Below are 16,921 nucleotides of genomic sequence, written 5' to 3' on the forward strand. Positions count from 1 at the left end.
TAAAAAGGGAGAGATTTTTTGTGTAGTTTGCACTAACAGTCTAACTCAGGTTTTGATGAATGACAAGTAAGTTAAGTTAGGTTTTGTTGTAATCTAATCACTTGATTAAGTGTGCAAGAGAAGTCTAGATAAATCAACGGGCTAACCGGATATTTGGCAGAAAATCCAGATAGGTCAACGACCTAACTGGATAGCTGGTACGAAGTCCAGATAGTTCAACAAGCTGATTGGATATTTGGTGAGAAGACCAGCTAGGTCAATGGGCTGATCAGATAGCTAGAGTGAAGTCTAGACAGGTCGACGGGCTGACCGGATGTCTGACAAAGTGGTAAGTAAAAGTAAGTCATTGGAGGAGAGTGACTAAGTGAGGACACGTCCCGGTTGAGAGGACAGTAGGTGTCGGTCCAGTTTAGGTCCATTTGAGATTCCTAAACTGAGACCCTGACTAGTTCCTGGTCCTGGGAAGACATGAACTAATTACTACTCTTTATTATTGATTGTTAGTGTCCTAATACTTGTTTTGTAGGTTATTTGGACAAACATTGTTTTGCAGAAAAAAAAAAAGAGTAAATTTGCCTTTGGATAAATAGTATCCGAAGGCGCCTTCAAGCAGTGAAGGCGTCTTTGTACTGTTCATAGAATGTGCCTTCCATGGTTATGGAAGGCACCTTCCGTAGGATGAAATTTTGACTTCAGCGCGGATAAGTGTCGGGATGTTTGAGATAGATTTTGCCAGGTTGAAGGTGCCTTCAACTGTTATGGAAGGCGCCTTCCATGCCTTATATAAGTGGGTCTCGAGAAATCTTTAATATAGAACACACATACGAGCTACTACGTATTCGATTGGGCCTCTGACTACTCCTGCTTCCTGCTATTACTCTAGAAAGTTTGTTTGCCTTCGAGCTAAGCTTCCGGGATGTCCGAATCTTCTTCGGCAGACTGACAGCAACACACTGATCTCTCCAATTTGTTAGTAACCTTTTTATTAGTGTTGTACTCATAATTCTACCGCTTTAAAAGGAAAGTGTAGGTTGTTACACTATCCCTATTCTTGTATTCGATTCCCTCTTCTTGAGGTACTGGAAGAGGATTTTAGTGGATTATCCATCGATAGGTCCGCGGGACCTGGGTCTTGGAGTAGGAGTCACCAAAGGCTCCGAACCAAGTAAATCGACTGTGTTTTCTTATGTTCTTTGTTCTCGCTTTCTTATTTCTTTTTCTACTGTGTACTTTAAATTTTAAAAAGAAAAGATGAGTTTTTGAAAACCACGTGATTCACCCCCCCCCTCTCATGTGTGTATCGATCCAACACTATCGAGCTTTTCTGCCAAGTGTCGAGTCCTCTCAACCAACTTGGGCTTCTGTCTGGCTTCCATGATTTGCTAAGTCCTGCTCACTTAGTTAACTTGTTAGATCATAACATGACTTAACTTGAACCTTTGACAACATTAAAACTTAGGCTTGATTCTGGTGTACTCTACACTAACAAGTTCGAACTCTCTCGGTCCATCAGCTAGTTTTGGATAAATCTGGGCTAAAATCGGTTGATTGACATAGAGAGCTCGGAATGATATGAAATCAGATCCTATGTATTTGTCTAATTCTCTTGATTATATTTATGCCCTCAAATATCAATTTGACACACTATATTGAGAGCGATGATTTTCTAAATGTGAATCAATTCGATTCATGTTGAAAAGATCACTACTCTCAATATAGTGTGTTAAATTGATGTTTAAGAGCATGGATATACATATAGGACCTGGTTTTATGTCATTCCGATCTCTCTAAGTCCATCAGTCGATTTTGGTCCTAATTTGACTGAACAGACTGATGGACTTAGAGAGCTCAGAATGACATGAAAGTAAGTCATATGTGTTCATCTAGTTCTCTTGATTATATCTGATACAATGAGTATTAAAAGATGCTACAAGTCTAAACGAGGATCAATCAGATATTAAGCTAGGTTAAAATCAAAGGGGATCAATGGACCACATCTTTTCGACCAAGCTGACTCGCCAGTCTTCCCAATCGAGCTGATCTGCTAGTCTTCCTAGCTGAGCAGACCAACAACCTTTCCAGTAAAGGTTGACCCCACCAGTCTTCCCGACTGAGCTCACTCGCCAGTGTTCCCGGTCGAGCCAACCCGCAAGTCTTCCCAGCTCAGCAAACCGACAACCTTCCGAGTCAAAGTCGAGCCGTTATTCACCAGTTGGTCTTATACCGACTCTAGGGGCTCCACTCTCTAACTGGATTTTCAGCTCATGTCTGACCGACTCTGTCGATCAAACCCTCTGACTCACCTCCACTATAACCCGACACCTCTCTGAGACCTAAATATCCATACGCTCTAGCACGTGGACTAACGTGACATGTGGAGCAATATGGTGGATGTAGCATGATCCCAAGAGATCTTTAATAGTACCATATACGAGTGATATAATTCGTTGATATAGTGATGGTACACCCTCTTTACAAGAACATGAGATCTTGTCAGAAGTACATCATCTCCTCTAACAGCTACGGATGTGATACATCACTCATTCGTGATATTAAAAGCCTTACCCCTGTGGGCCAATGTATGATGGAGGCTCATTGCGAAATGCACTCATGTTTTATTATTCAACTACTATTCATCTTCCCCACATTTTTATGTCTCCAGATATTTGAGTTGAATGACGGAGTGGAAGGCTAGTGTAACCTGATCTCCATTATAACCCCCTTCCCCACTCTTTTACTCCTACAGCCTCCTCCAGCAATGGGAATAGCTCACCCACCTTCTTTACAGATTCCGCTATTTGGTCGATATCGAAGACAACTACTCCCTCCTTCCTCCTGGTTATGATGACTTGCCCAACACCAACAACACCTCACCAATAGTCTAGCTTGTACCGATTTCATATAGGATCAAAATTTATACTCTCAAACATCAATTTATAACACTATATTGAAAATAATGATTTTTTAAACCTGAATAAAAAATTTTAATCATTAAAAAAATAATCAATTACTATACTTTTTTAATGATTAAAAAAATTGATTTATATTAAAAAATCACTGCTGTCAATATATTATCTCAAATTGATGTTTGAGGACATAGATATAATTAAGAGAACTAGATGAATACACAGAACTTGATTCCATGTCATTTCAAGTTCTTTAGGTCCCTCAACTAGTTTCGGCCAAAATCGACTGATAAACTTCAAAAAACTGATAACAACATAATTCTAATAAAATTATTACTTTGAATATAATATGTCAAATTGATGTTTGAGTGTATATATATAATCAAAAGAACTAAATGAATATATAAGATATAGTTTCATATCATTCCGAGCTCTCTAGGTTCATCAACCAATTTTGGTTAAAACCGACTAATAAATCTATAGAACTCAGAATGATATAAAATCGGATCCAAAACTGACTGATAGACCTAGAGAAGTCGGAATGACATGGAACCAAATCCTATATGTTCGTCTAGTTCTTTTGATTATATTCATTCCATCAAGTATTAACTTGACACACTATAATATTAATTTGATATATTATATTAAGAGCAATGATTTTTTAAATATAAAATAAATTTTTAATTGATTATTATATTATAGCAATATATTAAGAATTTTATTGTGTTGTGAAGAGTATTTTGAATTGATTGCTATACGGTTTGATGGTAAAGGTAAAAATGGTATTGAATATCTAATTTAGTAATTTTAAAATTAAGATATGTGATTTAAATATTTTAAAAGTATGCAGTTCGTTAATTTGTCGATAACCTCATCGGGTCACGGAACCGATCTAATCGAATGACAACTTGTTCTCTTTAGGCTAACAGAACCTCATCGGATCTGGTCCATGGCTCGCGGAAGCTGACCACCCCCACAATCGAAGAACCCGAGGGATTGAACATTCCGAAATTTTATTATTAAAATCTAACCCGTTATAAAATTGATTAATTCTATCCATTATTAAATTAATATATATTTTTATCTATTAATATAAAAACAATCTTGATATGTAAATAATTAATTATATCAATCAATTTTTAATTTTATCATTTGATTTGTAGATTAATAATCATTGATTTTTTATAGTTCAAATTTAATCTATTTAATTAAATTTTAAATTTTATAATCATCAAATAAACAAAAATATTCTAGATTTAAAAAAATATATTTTTTAACTGGTATTAGATATACAATTTATACTGATTAAGTAATGTAAAAAATTTTATCGATCATTAAAATAATTTAAAAAGTACTCCTAATAAATTATTCATCACTTCAATATTTTTAAACCAACAGTTTATTAAATAGGGAACAACATATAATTAAATTTTCTCATGGTAGAAAAAAAAAAAGTTATTCGTTACTTCCGTCAATCCATCTTAACTACTACATCATCTCTAAAAGAATAGCATATGATTAAATTTTCGAAATATCATTCAGTGGTCTGGCTGGTTGTGCATTTATTTCAGAAATCAATAATCCTTTCTGAGTATCCTCTCTCCTGTTTTGGAGGGAAACGTGGCCATTGGCCACATGATCGGCCTGAGCGGAAAATCTTCCAGGTGCGGGATTTTGGCGGGAAGTCAGATGCGGTTATACAGCGGGAATATCCCTTGTATTCACGCTGGATGCGAAAGAACATTCTCATTGGATTCTCTTTTGCAACGATTCCTTCCCGTGAAAATACTAATTAGGAAATGTTATGAGTGCCTTGATTATTTTTTTTTTTTCGAAAACTTAATTAAATATCTATATAAACAGATATGAAAATAATGATATAATTTAAATTTACATTAAATGTTTATCTAATATATTAAATATATGTATTTGTATTTTTAATATATTATAAATAATTTAAGATCAAATTATTTTGCAATTTTTTTTGTTGTGTGTATTGGATAAAAAACTTGTGAGGAATTTAATTGTTATTATTAAAGATGGTTTGGAATATCAACCACATTCTAGAAGCAAGTCCTTTGGGCAAATGGGAGAAAGTCTTAGAGGTGAAGTTTTGTAAAACTGTAATAGAACTAATTATGCTAAAATAGTAATATTTAATTGCACTAATAAACGACGAGCATGCAATAAACTTTAATAACAGTAAAGGGTTAAGAAATTGTGTATCTCTAGTCGAAGCGTCGGACGTGCCGACTGTCTTTAGAGAATTGATTGCCGCCCACGGTGCAAAGGCTCTCCGGCAAAATCCTCCCAAGATCCGACAACCGCTCGCGTCGCTCGTAGGTGCACTCCAAAACGAGCACCGCACTCGGACTCAACCTCAAATCGCAAACCAAGCCTCAGAACAAGGGGAGAGAAGAAGAAGCAGAAGGCAGAAGAAAATGCTTTGCTTCGGTGTGTTTTTAGAAGGAACGGAGGAAGTGTATTTATACACTTCGAAACAGTGCAGAAGAAGGGACGCACTTCCTCTTCTCACGCGCGGATGCGTTGTATCGCATCCTCATACGACGCGCTCCGCGCGGATGCGTTGTATCGACGCGGAGCGCTGCTTCGTTTCCTCACGCGGACCAGAAACTAAACTGGTTTGGTTCAGACTGAACCAAACCAGCAAAAACAGACCGGGCCGCCCGTGAGCGCAAGGCCCACGGGCTGGGGATTTGCACCCCCCCTGCGCGCGTTAATCGCTCACGTGACGCCCGATTTATGGATTTCCGGCTCAAACCCCCCAAATCCACTCGATTTGGGCTTGGCCCGCGCATGCGTGTAGGTCCTCTTATCATTGCTAAGCAAGGATGGAAGGGCTTCCTATATAAGCCCTTCCAAGCTTCTCCACTTAGCAATGTGGGACTAAAACCACTACAAAAAATGCTTTGAATTTAAAACAAAATTCAACAATCCCCCACAAATTCAAATCATTTTTAGTCAAAAACAAAGATATGTTCTGAGGCTTGGTTGCAATGAGCTTTCAGTGAAAATACCTTTCGGTTTGAATTTTCACCTAAGTACACCAATCTTATTCACATAGGTTTGAAGAGAACAGAATCTTGATCTTAAACTTTTTTATATGTGAAGATCAATTGGTAACAACTCATCACTGGCGACGGTTGAATCCTTCTGGGTTGGTGCATTACGGCCATGCCACCGAATCTTGTTTCATAAGTGCTAAGGAGAGTTGCCTAGACCCTCCACACTGCGGCCTCACAGTTACACTTACATAGGTGAGTTCTCCAAGGATGTATTGCAAGCATCCTGTCATTAAGACCTTGAACTCATTAAGAGCTCTTAAGCTCATCCTTACTAGCAGTCAAGCATCTATCCAGGGAAGAGACTATGAGATTATATCTCAATTAATTTGATGCTTACGTTTCACCCTTATAGCTTGTTTGTACCACATTGAACCTACTTTTTGGGATCTCCAATCAGATAGGTTGGGTTGCCGCTATAGATGAAACCAGGACAGGCCTCAGTCCCATTCCCTTACTGGATCTCTTGATTTTCTCATAATCAAGTCCTTTAGTGAGTGGGTCAGCAATATTGTCTTTTGAACTTACAAAGTCCAATGACACCACTCCAAGAGACACTAGCTCACGAATAGACTTTAATCTTATTCGTACATGTCTCTTCTGTTTCTGGTTATACTTGGAGCTTCTAATCTGAGCTATTGTTGTTTGATTATCACAGTGTACTGAAATAGAAGGTATTGGCTTCATCATCAAGGGAATTTCAGAAAGAAGACCCTTAAGCCAATCAGCTTCAGTTACTGTGGTATCCAAAGCACACAATTCTGCCTCAGATGTAGACCGGGTTATAATCGTCTGTTTAACAGACCTCCAAGCAACTGCACCGCCTCCAAGTGTAAAGACATAACCAGTAACGCCTTTACACTCAGCAGTGTCAGCTATCCAACTGGCATCACTATATCCCTCCAGGACTGCAGGGAATCTCCCATACCACAAGCCCAAGGATATAGTGCCTTTCAGATATCTGAGTACTCTATCTAATGCATCCCAATGCGTTCTGTCCGGACAGCTGGTAAACCTGCTCAATTTCGATATAGCAAAAGAAATATCAGGTCTAGAACAATTAGCTAAATACATTAAACTACCTATTATTTGTGAGTATCTTAATTGAGACACTGCCACACCACTATTATTCTTGTGGAGAGTTTTTGAAGGGTCATATGGTGTGACAACAGATTTAACTTGGCTATAGCCATATTTCTCTAATACTCTCTCAACATAGAGTGATTGAGAAATTGTTATTCCTTCAGTTGATCGAGTCAACTTCAGCCCTAAAATCATATCAGCACAACCCATATCCTTCATATCAAACTTACCACTTAAGAGGGTCTTAGTCTCTTTTATAATAGAAAGGTTAGTTCCAAACAGTAGAATATCATCTACATATAAGCATAGGATAATACAATTATCACCTTTCATTTTAGCATATACACATTTATCAGAGTCATTCACTTCAAAGCCAAATGATAGCATAGCTCTATCAAATTTTTCATGCCACTGCTTTGGAGTTTGCTTCAAACCATAAAGAGATTTGACTAACCTACAAACTTTGTTCTCATTTCCAGAAACTACATATCCCTCAGGTTGATCCATATATATCTCTTCTTCAAGATCTCCATTAAGGAATGCCGTTTTAACATCCATTTGATGGATCTCAAGATGATATATGGACGCCAATGCTATTAATACTCGGATTGTAGTAATTCTTGTAACAGGAGAATAAGTGTCAAAATAATCAATCCCTTCTTTCTGTTTGAATCCCTTAGCAACTAGGCGGGCTTTGAATTTATCTACTGACCCATCAGGTTTTAGTTTTCTTTTAAACACCCATTTACATCCTATAGTGTTACACCCAGGAGGTAAATCTACTAACTCCCAAGTAGCATTAGAGATAATAGAGTCCATTTCATTTTTAATGGCCTCTTTCCAGTACTTAGCTTCAGGAGAAGCCATAGCATCTCTATATGTCACAGGGTCACCTTCTATATTATAGGTGATAAAGTCCTGACCTAAATCCGTAGAAACACGTTGCCTCTTGCTCCTTCTCGGTTCTGTACACTCACTAGATTCATCTAGTCTAGAGTGACTTGAGGAAGGTGTACCCACTACGGATAATGGGACCTCTACAGAAGAAGGCTCATTTCTAGTAGGAATACTAGATTGAGGTGTTCTCGTCTTCATAGGAAATATATCCTCAAAAAATGTAGCATCGCGAAGTTCTACAATAGTATTTGCATCTATTCCAGGAATTTCTGATTTAATAATCAGGAACCTATATGCAATACTATTTTGAGCATAACCCAAGAAGATACCATCTACGGTCTTTGGACCAAGTTTTTTTCTTCTGTGTTCAGGTACTAGTACCTTTGCCAGGCACCCCCACACTTTAAGGTATTTCAAACTTGTCCTTCGGCCTTTCCAAAGCTCATATGGGGTTTTATCCCTTGACTTCATTGGGACTCTATTTAGCACATGACATGCAATGTATAGAGCCTCCCCCCACATAAAGTTGGGTAACCCAGAACTGCCTAACATGGAATTAATCATATCTTCAAGGGTTCGATTTTTTCGTTCTGCTATACCGTTGGATTGAGGACTATATGGAGCAGTTACCTCATGGATTATACCTGTATCTTGACAAAATTTTTGAAACAGGTTCGAGGTAAATTCTCCACCCCTATCAGACCTTAACCTCTTAATAGTTTTATCGGTTTGATTCTCAGCTTCAGATTTAAAGTTCATAAATTTATCTAAAGCTTCATCCTTGGTTTTTAGCAAATAAACATAACAATAACGAGAGTGATCATCAATGAAGGTAATGAAATACCTTTTATGATCTCTCGTTATTACACCGTTAAACTCACAACAGTCAGTATGAATCAATTCTAAAATATCAGAATTTCTATCAACTGATTTGAAGGGTTTACGGGTTTGTTTATATTGCACACAAATTTCACATTTTTTCTTATCATTTATAGCATGCTTAGGGATCATGTCAAGATTCATCATCCTTTTTACGGTATTAAAATTGACATGTCCTAATCTGTCATGCCACAGATCATAAGACTCAATGTTATATGAACAACCAATATCAGAAGTTTTATTTAAAGTAGCATTTTCTACATTGAGTTTAAATAAACCTTCATTAAGGTAACCTTTTCCAATAAAGGTTCCTAAATGTAATATTACAACTTTATTACATTTAAAGTTCAACTCATAACCAGCACGGACTAACTTTGATCCGCTAATCAAATTCCGACGGACCGCTGGAACGTGATGCACCTCATGTAGTGACAGGACTTTTCCGGAGGTGAACCTCAGGTCAATTTGTCCTATCCCAAACACCCTGGCTGCAGAATGGTTCCCCATGGTCACGGAAGTGCCTTCAATTACCTGATAAGTAAGGAAGGCAGAGCGATCAGCACAACAGTGTACATTAGCACCTGTATCAACTAACCATTCATTGGGTTGATAGATCAAGTTTAGTTCGGGTTTGAAGGTAACAAACCTATCGCTGGTGTCGTCACTAGCAGTCACGACATTTACTTGTGCCTTAGTATTGCTTTGGTTTTTCTCCTTGTCCTTTCGCTTAGGGCAGAATTTGGCATAATGTCCAACCTGTCCACATGCCCAGCAAGACTTAGGTTTGGTTCCAGTTTTCTTTTGAACCTTTGGGTTGGGTTTCATCTTGTTTTTCATTTTCTGGTTTTTGAATTTCCTCTTGTCAGATGAGACTACTACATTTGCCTTTGGAATAAAATCCATAGGCATTCTTGTTTCATCACTTTTATGTTGCTTCCGATGTTCTTCTTCGATATTTAAGGCAATCATCAAATCTTCGAGAGAGATTTTACCTCTCCGATGTTTAAGAGTCATGCCAAAATTTTCCCAACTCGGAGGCAATTTTTCGATGATAGACAAGACCTGAAATTTTTCAGGTAATGGCATATCTCCTTCAGCAAGACCATGAATTTGAACTTGGAATTCATGTGTCTGCTCAACCACAGATTTATCTTCAACCATTTTGAAGTTCAGGAATTTTGCCACAGTATACTTTTCTAAACCAGAATCTTCGGAGTTGTATTTTTTATCCAAAGATTTCCACATCTCTTTAGCTGAAGAGGTTGAGCAGTATACATCAAATAGTGCGTCTGAGAGGGCAGACAGGATCCTCCCATGGCAGAGATAATCCCTTTGCTTAAACCTCTCTAAGGTAGCACTACGGGCAGGTTCCTCTTCATTAGGTGAAGGAGGGTCTGTTTCTATAACGGAGAATAGCCCTAGCGTAGTAAGCCAAAATTTCATTCGTTGTTGCCAACGTCTGAAGTTTTGCCCGTAAAATTTTTCGGGTCGGGCACTAGCCTCATCAGACCCCGTTACCCTATCGTTCATCATGTTTATTGATGCTACAATCAATTCTCTAAAATTGTAAGAACTGTAATAGAACTAATTATGCTAAAACAGTAATATTTAATTGCACTAATAAACGACGAGCATGCAATAAACTTTAATAACAGTAAAGGGTTAAGAAATTGTGTATCTCCGGTCGAAGCGTCGGACGTGCCGACTGTCTTTAGAGAATTGATTGCCGCCCACGGTGCAAAGGCTCTCCGGCAAAATCCTCCCAAGATCCGACAACCGCTCGCGTCGCTCGTAGGTGCACTCCAAAACGAGCACCGCACTCGGACTCAACCTCAAATCGCAAACCAAGCCTCAGAACAAGGGGAGAGAAGAAGAAGCAGAAGGCAGAAGAAAATGCTTTGCTTCGGTGTGTTTTTAGAAGGAACGGAGGAAGTGTATTTATACACTTCGAAACAGTGCAGAGGAAGGGACGCACTTCCTCTTCTCCCGCGCGGATGCGTTGTATCGCATCCTCATACGACGCGCTCCGCGCGGATGCGTTGTATCGACGCGGAGCGCTGCTTCGTTTCCTCACGCAGACCAGAAACGAGACCAAACCAGAAACTAAACTGGTTTGGTTCAGACTGAACCAAACCAGCGAAAACAGACCGGGCCGCCCGTGAGCGCAAGGCCCACGGGCTGGGGATTTGCACCCCCCCCCCTGCGCGCGTTAATCGCGCACATGACGCCCGGTTTATGGATTTCCGGCTCGAACCCCCCAAATCCACTCGATTTGGGCTTGGCCCGCGCATGCGTGTAGGTCTTCTTATTATTGCTAAGCAAGGATGGAAGGGCTTCATATATAAGCCCTTCCAAGCTTCTCCACTTAGCAATGTGGGACTAAAAACCAATACAAAAATTACTTTGAATTTAAAACAAAACTCAACAGCTTTTAGGCATGAGGAAACATAGATTTTGGATGGGAAGTACTAGAGATATGGAATCTTGAGCAAACTAGTAAAGTCTCTGAAGTACGTAAGATTGTAATATCAAGGTTTGTGTTTTGGAAACTCGACTTATGTCTTTGACTTAGGAACATGAGTTCTTAGTTGTAGTCGGTATTTAATCTCATTATCGAATCTTTGTTTGGGCTTACAAGGTCTTGAAAGTAATAGCGATACATTAAAAATAAACTAAAGGATGTATTATCTATAGATTTAACTATCATCAATCTTTAAGACTAAAATTAAAATTGATATAATGGCTATCAATAGGCTAACATGAATCCATCGTTAATATCATCGTATCACTTGTCACCGGAGAACTTGAAAGCATAGCGGAAGTCTTCCATAAGATTGATCCGACAACCCACGGTTCTGTTGAATAGGTGTGAATGGAGAAAAGATGGAAGAAGATAGAAGCACCATTGTGAATGAGACTTTAATCTCACATTGAGAGTTTCATGACATATTGGTTGGTTTATATTGATTCACATGCATTGAGGATGTGAACAAATGCATGGGGAAAGACTCTCTCTCACGCGTAGGTGAGAGGACTGCAAATCCAGGGCCCGGATTGCATTGAACCATGTTGACTCATGTGCGGGCACGACCTACGCGCGTCGAATGTCGAACCGGTCGGGGCAAAATTTACCCAAGTAGAACAACCAATATTTTTCCATGTAAACTTTTTGCTGCTGTGTAACTGATGCATTAAAATCAAGATTAATGTAGAATCAAAACGATCAAGCGATAATGAGTAAAACGGTGGGTGTTTCACTGCTCGACAAGTAATGGTCATTAATCACCCATTAACGTTGTCGTTAATCTGAGCTCCTCTATAAGGAGGTTGCAATCACAGGAAGAAGATATAGCAACACAAGAAGAAGCTCTCCACCTTCATTCCCTCATCCTCTGTCATGCAACTCCTGCTCGGCAGAGTGCCCGTGATAGCATTCGGGTGTCACTCAGTTCGTCATGACCACTAGTGCTTGGTAGAATCACGGTCAACCATTGTATCCTAGGAAACAAACAACATGAGTAAACCTCGAAGCGCTGCCGGAGGTGGGGTGAATCTGTTTCAAGAAAATTACGTCAATCGCAGGCCTCGGTCAGCTCACCCGGTCTGTCTCTTTGATTGCTCGGCTTGTCTGTTAGCTCTCCCGGTTGGCTTGTCTCCTCGCCCGATCGGCTAGTCTATTCACCCAACCTGTCTGCTCATCCGGTCGTCCAGTCTATTCGCCCGTCCTGTCTGTTCGCCTGACCTGTCTGCTCGCCCGATCGATCAGTCTGTTCGTCCGACCTATATGTTCGCCCGGCCTGTCTGTTCGTCCAACCTATCTGCTCGCCCGGTCGGCCAGTATGTTCGCCCGACCTGTCTACCCACCCAGCCTGTCTGTTCGCCCAACCTGCCTCTCACCAGGCTTGTATGCCCGCCCGGTCGATCTTACTGCCTGATCAGCCTTTCTGCCCGGTCGGCCTTACTGCCCGCCCGACCGTACTGCTCGATCAGTCTCTCTGGTTGGAAGAATGCTCTGTCCCATCAGACTCTGTGCTCTTGACTGCTCGACTCAGCAACCCAGACCTGCTGCTCAGCAGATATGCCCGCTTAACGACTGAGTCCAATCTGCTGCTCTTCGACACGTAGCAGAAACCAACCCCTGCTGGCAGCCTGAGATTATCCACTCAGGTCGTCTCTATTGTAAGTTAAATTTAAATTCTGTATAATTTTAAATTTAGCTAAGTCCCCAAAATCTCCGACAACATATTGTTTGTCCAACAATCTTGAAACATACTCGATTCTGTTGAGATGGCCACAGAACGGAATGTTGAGGTGCAACAGACTCAACACGTGCAGGCCCCCTCCGCCTCGATTAGAACTGTGTCAATCAACCACAGGGAAAAGCTAGAGAAGTTCAGTGAACTGAACTTCAAGAGGTGGCAGCAAAAGATGCTCTTCTACCTGACCACGCTCAACCTGGCTCGGTTCTTAACCGAGGACCCTCCCAAGTGTGCTGAGGATGCTGATGCGTAGACCATCAATGTAGTGGAAGCATGGACTCACTCTGAGTTCCTTTGCCGAAACTATATCCTCAACTGCCTTGTCAACTCGCTGTACGTTGTGTATAGCATGAAGAGAACGGCTAAGGAGCTGTGAGAGTCTCTAGATAAAAAGTACAAGACAGAGGATACAGGGGCCAAGAAGTTCATCGTGGGTCGATTCCTGGACTACAAGATGGTTGACTCCAAGACGGTGATCAGCCAAATCCAGGAGCTTCGAGTGATCTTGCACGAGATACACTCAGAAGGGATGGTTCTGAGTGAAACCTTCCAGGTGGCTGCTATCATTGAGAAGTTGCCTCCCTGCTGGAAGGACTTCAAGAACTACCTGAAGCACAAGCGGAAGAAGATGAATGTGGAGAAACTCATTGTTCGACTTCGCATCAAAGAAGACAATAAGAGTTCAGAGAGAAAACTGTTCTCTCAGGCTATTTTGAAAGCCAATGTGGTCGAGCATGGTCAAAGCTCGAAACGGAAGAACCCTAAGTCTCGATGTGACCCAGAGGAGGCATCAACAAAAAGAACTTCTTTGAGAAGTGCTTCAACTATGACCGAGTGGGTCACAAATCTTCAGAGTGCAGGAAGCCGAAGAAGAAGCAAGAGGTCAACCTCAACGAGGGACCAAAAATGGACGACCTCTACACAGTGGTCTCGGAACTAAACCTAGTAGGTTCAAACCCGCGGCAATGGTGGATCGATACTGGAGCCATCAGACATGTGTGCTGCAACAAGGAGCTGCTCCACAACTTCGAAGAAGTCACTAGAGACAAACTGTTCATGGGAAACTCAGCAACCTCAGACATCATGGGCCAAGGAAAGGTGATGCTGAAAATGACCTCGGGCAAGGACCTTACTCTGAACAATGTGTTGTATATTCCGGAGATTCAGAAGAATCTAGTGTCCGGATCACTGCTAAGCAAGTATGGATTTCGCATTATTTTTGAGTCAAACAGAGTTGTATTGTCCAAGAATGGAGTGTTTGTAGGAAGGGACTATGTATCTGATGGTTGTTTAAGCTCAATGTAATAGCGATTAGGCCTAAGATAAATAAAACTGAAAGCTCTTCCACTTATATGCTTGAGTTTTCGTGTTTGTGGCATGGTAGACTAGGACATGTTAACTATGTATGTATTATGTAGATTAATTAATATGCAAAACATACCTACATTCCACCTTGACCCAAAATACAAGTGTGAAATTTGTGTTGAAACAAAAATGACAAGGTCATCCTTTCAACATATTGAAAGAAGTAACGAACAACTTGACCTAATCCACACTGATGTGTGCGACCTAAAAGGTACACCAATACGTGGTGGTAATAAATACTTCATCACTTTTGTAGATGATAACACAAGATACTGTTATGTGTATCTTCTCAAAAGTAAGGATGAAGTTATAGAGAAATTTGCTCTCTATAAGACTGAGGTTTAAAACCAGCTTAATAGAAAGATTAAGGTGGTTCGAAGTGACTGAGGTGGTGAATATGTTTCACTGTTTGCTGAATTGTGTGTTGAATATGGGATCAGACACAAAACAATAGCGCCTTATACTCCTCAGCAAAAATGGAGTTGCTGAGAGAAAGAATTGAACTCTAAAAGAGATGATAAATGCTCTTCTATTAAGCTCTGGATTGCCAGAGTTCATGTGGGGGGGAGTTGTGTTAACAGCTAATTACCTTTTAAATAAGGTGCCCCAAAAGAAAATAGATAAGAGCCCTTATGAGTTATGGAATGGAAGACAATCGTCCTACAAATATTTACGAATGTGGGGGTGTCTTGTCAAAATGTTGGTGCCTGATCTGAAAAAGATTAAGATATGACCAAAGACTGTTGATTACATATTTATTGGATATGGACAGAACAGCAGTGCGTATCGATTTTATATGTATAAGTTACACATACCGAAGATACACAAGAACTCGATAATCAAATCGAGAAATGCCTCTTTCTTCGAGCATGTGTTTCCGTATAAGACTCGTGAGGATGCTAGCTCCTTAAAATGGGCATATGAAACACAAGATGAAGATGATGATGAGGAACCTGTGGAGGTTGAGCCTAGACAGAGCAAAAGAGCTAAGGTAGAAAAATCCTATAGATCGGATTTTATCACTTTTATGTTGGAGAGTGAGCCCGAAGTTACTCAGAAGCTGTAGACTCTTTTGATGTACCTCATTGGAGAGAGGCAATTGCATCTGAGATAGAATCTATCTTGCAAAATCACACTTGAGAACTTGTGGATCTTCCTCCAGGAAGTAAACCACTAGGTTGCAAGTGGATTTTCAAGAAGAAAATGAAGTAAGATGGCACGATTGATAAGTATAAGGTCAGATTGGTAATCAAAGGATACCAACAACGACAATGCCTCGATTACTTTGATACATATTCTCCGGTGTTGAGAATAACTTCCATTAGAGTATTGTTGACTATTGTCGCTCTATGGAATCTCAAAATACATCAAATGGATGTAAAAACTACCTTTCTAAATGGAGATTTAGAAGAGGAAATCTATATGGTGCAACCTGAGGGGTTTTCTGTGCCAGGATAGAAAAACAAGGTTTGTAGATTGGTGAAGTCATTATATGACTTGAAACAAGTACCAAAGCAGTGGCATGAGAAATTTGATAATGTCATGAAGGAATGTGAATTTAAGATTAATGAATGTGATAAATGTGTCTACATGAAAGTCACAGAGAATGACTACGTCATCTTGTGTCTATATATAGATGACATATTTATCATTGGGAGTAATGATAAGATAATCAAATCTACTAAAGATATGTTAAACTCAAGATTTGATATGAAAGACATGGGCCTAGCTGATGTGATTCTAGGAATCAAAATTCTTAGAACGACAAAAGGACTTATTCTTAGTCAGTCTCATTACGTAGACAAGATTCTTGAGAAATTCACCAAGGGTGATACTGCGTTGGCACGAACACTGATAGATACCAGTCAACATCTATCGAAAAATCAAGGTGAAAGTATCTCTAAGATAGAGTACTCTCGAGTGATTAGAAGTTTGATCTACTTGATGAGTTGTACACGACCAGACTTGGCCTACGCAGTAAGTAAACTGAGTAGATACACGAGTAAACCTAATGTTGAGCATTAGAAAGGGATAACAAGAGTACTAAGGTACTTGAGGTATACTCATGAATATGGACTGCACTATACAAAATATCCTGCTGTGATCAAAGGATACAACGATGCAAGTTGGATATCTGATATAAAAGACTCTAAGCAGGTGCAGCCATTTCCTGAAAATCTTCTAAGTAAACCGTAATAACCAGATCCATGATGGAATCTGAGTTTATAGCTCTTGACAAATGTAGTGAAGAGGTTGAATGACTACGACAATTCTTAGAAGATATTCCTAGATGGTGTTAGATCGAGGAATTCGCTAGAGGGGGGTGAATAGAGATTTAAAAATTCGTTTAGAGTAAGCAGCGGAAAAGTAAAATCACAACGCTAACAAGAAACGTTTTACTTGGTTCGGAGCCTTCGTCGACTCCTACTCCAAGGTCCGCACTCGTCAA

Source organism: Zingiber officinale, chromosome 9B (genome assembly GCF_018446385.1).
Source record: "Zingiber officinale cultivar Zhangliang chromosome 9B, Zo_v1.1, whole genome shotgun sequence".
NCBI classification, from domain to species: Eukaryota; Viridiplantae; Streptophyta; class Magnoliopsida; order Zingiberales; family Zingiberaceae; genus Zingiber; species Zingiber officinale.